At 42.8% G+C, this 6,186-nt stretch overlaps 1 long non-coding RNA gene across 1 annotated transcript; it reads left to right on the forward strand.

The window, feature by feature from the left end:
- Positions 1-1,136: 1,136 nt before the first annotated feature.
- On the forward strand, positions 1,137-5,657 carry LOC141759493 (uncharacterized). Its single transcript, XR_012592126.1, has 3 exons — positions 1,137-1,390; positions 2,350-2,484; positions 3,458-5,657. It is a non-coding gene; the product is annotated as an uncharacterized LOC141759493 (long non-coding RNA).
- The last annotated feature ends 529 nt before the right edge of the window (positions 5,658-6,186 follow it).

Below are 6,186 nucleotides of genomic sequence, written 5' to 3' on the forward strand. Positions count from 1 at the left end.
TGTATTGTTGATTTCATAATAAGCTAAAATGACAAGAAAAAGGGGAAACAGTACAGTGACACGCCCACAGTAGTGACAATCAGCACTCATTAATGCAAACACAGCATGTAAATATATATTGTACCATTGCTGCACCTGTTTTTTCATCTTATGCCGGTGCTGCTTATGTGCAAACTGAGTAAAGTCTCTCTCTCTCTGTATCTTTTTGGTTGGGTCTCAGTCAGTGGAAGGAAAAAGCTGCATTGATAAATAGGTCAGAGAGCTTTTCCACCCCCCAATGGTTTCAGGCCCAGCTTGGCAAATTGAACATAATTAAGGCCCAAGGCAAAGGTTGCACTTTCCTTGAAATAGCGGGAGGAGTGGTGCAGGAGGTAGCTTGCTACAGGAGGAGACACGCTGCCATGCATGTTCAGTACAGCATGCCTGGGCACAGAGGATCCACAGAGCCGCAGCCGTGAGAGGAGGAGGAGGAGGAGGAGGGTTAGAGAGAGAGAGAGAGAGAGAGAGAGAGAGAGAGAGAGAGAGGATGGCAGCCATTACAGAGCCAGGAAAACTCTCTGTACATGTCTCTCTCCATCACACACACTCCTTCTCTCTGACTCTCTGTTTCCGGTTGGTTGTTTTCTCACATAATGTTAGCTGCGTCGTCTTTCTATGACATACATGCACATATTAAAAGAATTTTGGGAGATTTGGTTTCTTGTTGAGAGTTAGATGAGAAGATCGATATCACTCTCATGTGTGTGCGTTGAATAGACAGTTAGCTTAGCTTAGCATAAAGACTGGGAACGGAGGGAAAAGACGCAGCTAGCTTGGCTCTGTCCATGTGTGGGACTCATGAGTGTATTATAAAATCTAGATGCTTGGTCCTGCTCTTGACCGATGGCCTTCACACTGGGATGACATCATGCACATAGGAGCATATTTTTTGGGCTCTGGGAAAGTTTAAGAAATACAAAACTTCATGACTTTTATAACGGCGGTCTACAGGAACAATGCTTTTTTTGACTAGAGACGCTTAAATCATCCATGGCTGGACTATATCTTGGCCGGCCTAAGTGACTTCCTGGAGTCACTGCTGGTTGCCTGGCAACCTCATGGTGATGAGAAGACTCCAGGAAGTCATTGGTTGCGTCCGAAATTCCATTCTAACATGCTATTTAGTAGGCTAAAACTATATGTGAGATTTTTTAGTAGCCTATGTCCGAAAAACTTAGTATGAAACCAATAGTACTCAAATTGCATACTATTTCTGGTGAAATATTACAGGATACAACGCTGGACACTATGGCGGCATAAATATCCCACATTGCAATGTGGTAGTGACGAAAACGTTCATAACAGACGTTGACGGACAGCTCTGTAACATCAATAACGCTTCAATTTAAGTGTAAGTATAAGATTTCCCTTTGCTAGGCGTAATATATATCTTAAATTAATTCAGACTTTGATTCTCACAAACGTTTTGGTCAGGAGGTTGGCACGGGTTGGTGCATGGTTACGCGTCTCCAACTGGCATGGAGGCTCTCAGAAGTGACGACATCAATTTCTGCCCAGTGTGTCCAAAAAGATACAACTACTGTTTATTCACACAAAAGTATGTTGAACGATAGTACACATATAGGTTATGTAGCGCATAGTATGTGATTTCGGACGAAGCCTATTTCTTGGCCGGGATCAGTGACTTCCTGGATTCCCTGCTGGTTGCCTGGCAACCTTGAGATAACTTCTGTTGTGATTTGACGCTATACAAAAATAAATTGAATTGAATTGAATTGAATTGAATTGAATTGAAATTGAACGTCATGGTGACGACAAGTCTCCAGCTAGTCATAGCAAAGAATGTATATTGCCCAGAAGTGAAAGTCAATTGCTTGTTCCATTGCAACATCAGCGCCCAGCAACAAAGCTACGCTTCTGCCATTTTGGACTGAAAGCGAATACCGGACGCCATGTAAAACGTCCGCCTAAAAAGTGCCGTACTAAACTATTGTCATATTCTACCGAAATTGCCTGTGTTGAACGATAAAATGTTATAAATATTATAGGCATTTTCAGTCCAAAATGGCGGCAGTGGCTGTTGTCAAAAGAAACCAGGAGTTTCTTCTCTTTGCTTCTATACTCTTTGTGCTAAGCTAAACTAACATGCTGCTAGCTGTGGCTTCATATTTATTATACAGACATGAGAACAATATTGATTTTCTCATTTAACTGTCTGCAGGAAACACGAATAAGCGTGTTTCCAAAAATGTTGAACTATTCCTTTAATAGATCACCATATTTTGAAGGATGTTTTCCTCACTGCCTCGTTCTACCTCAGCTGTGTATTCACACCGCTATCCTCACTAGTCCGGAGGTGCTGTTAGTGAGCTGCGATGCCAAGGACCATTAGTGTCCCAGCATCCTCTGCTCTGGGGGCTTCACCTTGGCAGAGAGGAGACAGCGAGTTAAGGACGAGGAGGTGCAGGACCGGGTGCAGGTAAGGTAAGTATCCAGCTCCACTGTCAGGCCGTACTGGTGAAAGCAGATTACAGCGGGTTGGCAGTGTATTAAGGGTCAGCCTCCTCTCCCACCACAGAACACACCATCTCTATTAATGAGAGCTGATGGAGAGCGAGGACTCCCCGCAGGACATCTACATGGCATTATCTTCAGCTACCACCACCACCATCACCATCACCTCCTCACATTAGCTTTCTCATTAGCTTTGCCATTAGCTTCCCCATTAGCAGAGGGTCCTTGATAACTGCTTCGATGCTTTCCACATGATGGCATGAAAAGAGTTACACACGAGAAGTTACTTCTTTACACTAATACTAAATTAATTGATGGATTAAATTAAAAAGAAATGTGTTTGTGAAGCACAGCAGTTAGGAATACTCAAAGCAAATGTTGTGAAAGTAAAAGACTATAATTCAGGGCTAACAGCTGCTGTAGTATGCATTAGTAGATTTTTAACATTAAATATTGGTAGAGCTTCTTCAATAGCCGTGCAGAGAGCTCTGACAAGTCTGTGATAAAACTCCACAATGTGCTTTTTGTTGTATGCAATCACTGTCAAAACACAAATTCATGAAAAAATTAAAAGACCTTGTACTTTAAGTAGAGTATTCTTGACTTGATTTAAATTATTCACATATAGCCTTTTCCCAAAAAGAGCATTATGAATTATGTCAGTAACTAAAAGGGCAAACTTACAACATCTCTCACGCTCAATGCAAAATGTCATATTTCATACGAAAAGGAGACTATAATGTATTCAACTATATTTGTGGAATACGTAAAAAAAAGTAACATTTGGTAATGCTTTGAATTAGACAATATTTAATGTCAATTTTATACAGTAGAAGAAGATTTGTTATTTTCTTTTAAATACTTTCACAAAAATCCACATATATCTGCAGAAATTGTATATGTGACATTCAACCCACATTGCTTCTTCCTGCTTATTTCTTAGATGGATGTGCAGCAGCATCTCGCCAGGCACTCTGCCCATCACAGACACCCAGTGTGACCGGACGCCATATGGCGAAAGATTTACCATGGCGACGACACGGCCAGGAGGCTCTAACTCAAACCTCCATCAGAATGTCAAGGAATGTCAGATAGAGAGACGGGAGAAGACAAGGAGGAGGAGGAGGAAGAGGAGGAGGAGAGGAGATACAGTAGCATTGTTCCCCGAGCGCAGCAGGCTCAGCTGGCCTAAACAGTCCCAGTCCCCTCAGCCTCGTAAGACTAATGGCGGAAAATCACAACCTGGGGGGTTTGATCCTCTAAAGGGCCTCTGAGACCTGATTAATATGCAGCTTTTTTTGTGTGAAACACAGACATAAATACATGCTCTGAAATGTGTGTCGCGTGCGCTCGGGTTTACACACGAGCTCACGAACAAAAGCATTCAGAGCACACGCTGGTAAGCATGTAGATATGATATCAGACAGCTCGCTGAACGCCGTGCAGGGAGGCACAAAAGACGTGCATGCATATGCTGCAGTCGCACCATGAATCCCTTTGCAAAGGACGTAAAAAGCTATAAAAAATATTCAGCCGATTGCTCCCTGACTACACGGTTGAAGCAGGAAAAACCAGACATCTCCCTGCCCTGCGTGGTATATGTGAATGTGCTGTGCAGGCATTTTCGCCATCTCTGTTCTCTATGTATGGCTTCCCCTCCCCCCACCCTCTCCATCATACTGTATCCTCCTCACCCACACAGCAGGCTCCCCTCCCCCACCCCGGCTCTCGCCTCCCCCTGGGAGGATGGAGCAACCAGAGAGAAATTAATTGAAATCTAAACCCCGATGCAGAATTAACTAAGTAGGTGAATTCCAGTTGTCACATAATCAGGGCTAGTGTACTATTTGACTTTCATCAAATGGGGCTGACTGAAACAGCGACCAGGGATAATAACAGGAAAAAAAAGAGGAGCCAGCTGCTGTGTCCCCCCCTCCCTACCTCCTCTCTTTCTCTCTCCATCCCATCCTTTCCCCCCTCTCCTCAGCATCTCTCTATCCACCCCTGCCTCCTAACCTCACATGTATATTTAGGATCTTTCCTACGGCCGACGAGCCATCGGTATGTGCATGGGAGATCTCAGCAGGGGTATAATCACAAAATGTTGCTGTCAGATTTTGTGACCTCCTTCTCTCCTCGAACACACTTCTGATACAGATCACCAATGGTAACCAACATCTATCTCCGTTTTCACTGCCATGCTACCGTACCACTGATGGAAATATTTTACCACACGTATATGGCAAATCATGAAGACACATCTTTCTCGTTACACACGTTATGTAAAGTAACCGTGGTATTAACTGCAATGTCGTTTAGTGCTGCTGAATTGTACCCTTTCCCCAACTACCGTACAGTAAACGCACCGTGGTATTTGGTTTTCTTTGAGACAACGGAGGATGAAATGTTGAAGTAAAGTGGGTCAAACAGCACGCCGCTCTGATGAAGCATGACTTGCCGCAAAAAAAGAAAAAAAAAACGAGAGCACGTCAGATTTTTCTTTCGCTTTGAGAGGATGATGTAGATAGGGCAACGCGATGCCCAAGACTCGCTGGCTGCGCTATCAAGCAAAAGGCACTTGATCTATTTTGAACACTGAAAATATCCTCAGTTCAATCTTACACTGCATCATATGATGATAATTTTTCATCAGATGTTGATGCAAAAAACAGTAAACAACGGATCTTATTTAGCATAAACTCCAAAGGAGACATGCGGGAAAAGGTGACACCTTATTTAGCACTCATAGGCAGTATATATAAACATTGAAGAAACAATTTATAATGCGCTCTAATGTAGTTGTCAACAACCATAACTCCTCCTGTGGTCACCCATAAGTGGAGGCTGCTGCATAAACAAGCAGATAATGACTGACAATATAGTAACACACAGTTGTACTAATATAAAATATGTCTTCATAGGAGAAGTGATAATTGTTGACAAATAATTTACATTAATAAACACTTAAAATGTCCTATTATAGTGTGTTATAAACCATTTATTAAATCATTGTATACTGCTTATAAATCCTATATAGGGGACGTAGTGTGACTAAGTGTGACCAGGGAAAACATAAAGAAGGTTGTTGCTTTTGCAGAGCAGATAATTTAAAATGCTACTATTAAAATGATTACTGCATCTCCTGCCCCCTCCCTCCTTTATTTCTAAATATCAATATAACACAAATGGAGAGAACATATTGCCATTTTTCAAGGTATTTTTTGTGTGTTTAAATTGGTGCCACAGTTGGAATGCAATGCTGCTGCTACGAGCAATAAAACCATTACATTTCTTTAGGATTTCACGCTGCTTACGAATCAATATTTTATAAGGTTGTGTGTGTGTGTGTGTGTGTGTGTGTGTGAGAGAGAGAGAGAGGGAGATTGTCTAGGTGTGGATAGCAGTGGGTGTGGGTAGCGTCAGTACAGCAGAGCAAGCTGCCAGCTATCCAGTTGATAATATAGCTTGGGCTTCTGCCCAGTGAGGTTGACCTCAGCCTGTTGGCTCGCAATGTCATTTACCACCTGCCACACACACACACACACACACACACACTCACAGTACTGTCCTATCTCTACCTTCAGCTTTACCACACGACACATACATATACACGGACATATCCCTCGGTGGTGGGAGTGCCTGTGCATGCTAGAGGGTACATGTGTGACGGAG

Source organism: Sebastes fasciatus, chromosome 21 (genome assembly GCF_043250625.1).
Source record: "Sebastes fasciatus isolate fSebFas1 chromosome 21, fSebFas1.pri, whole genome shotgun sequence".
Taxonomy (NCBI): Eukaryota; Metazoa; Chordata; class Actinopteri; order Perciformes; family Sebastidae; genus Sebastes; species Sebastes fasciatus.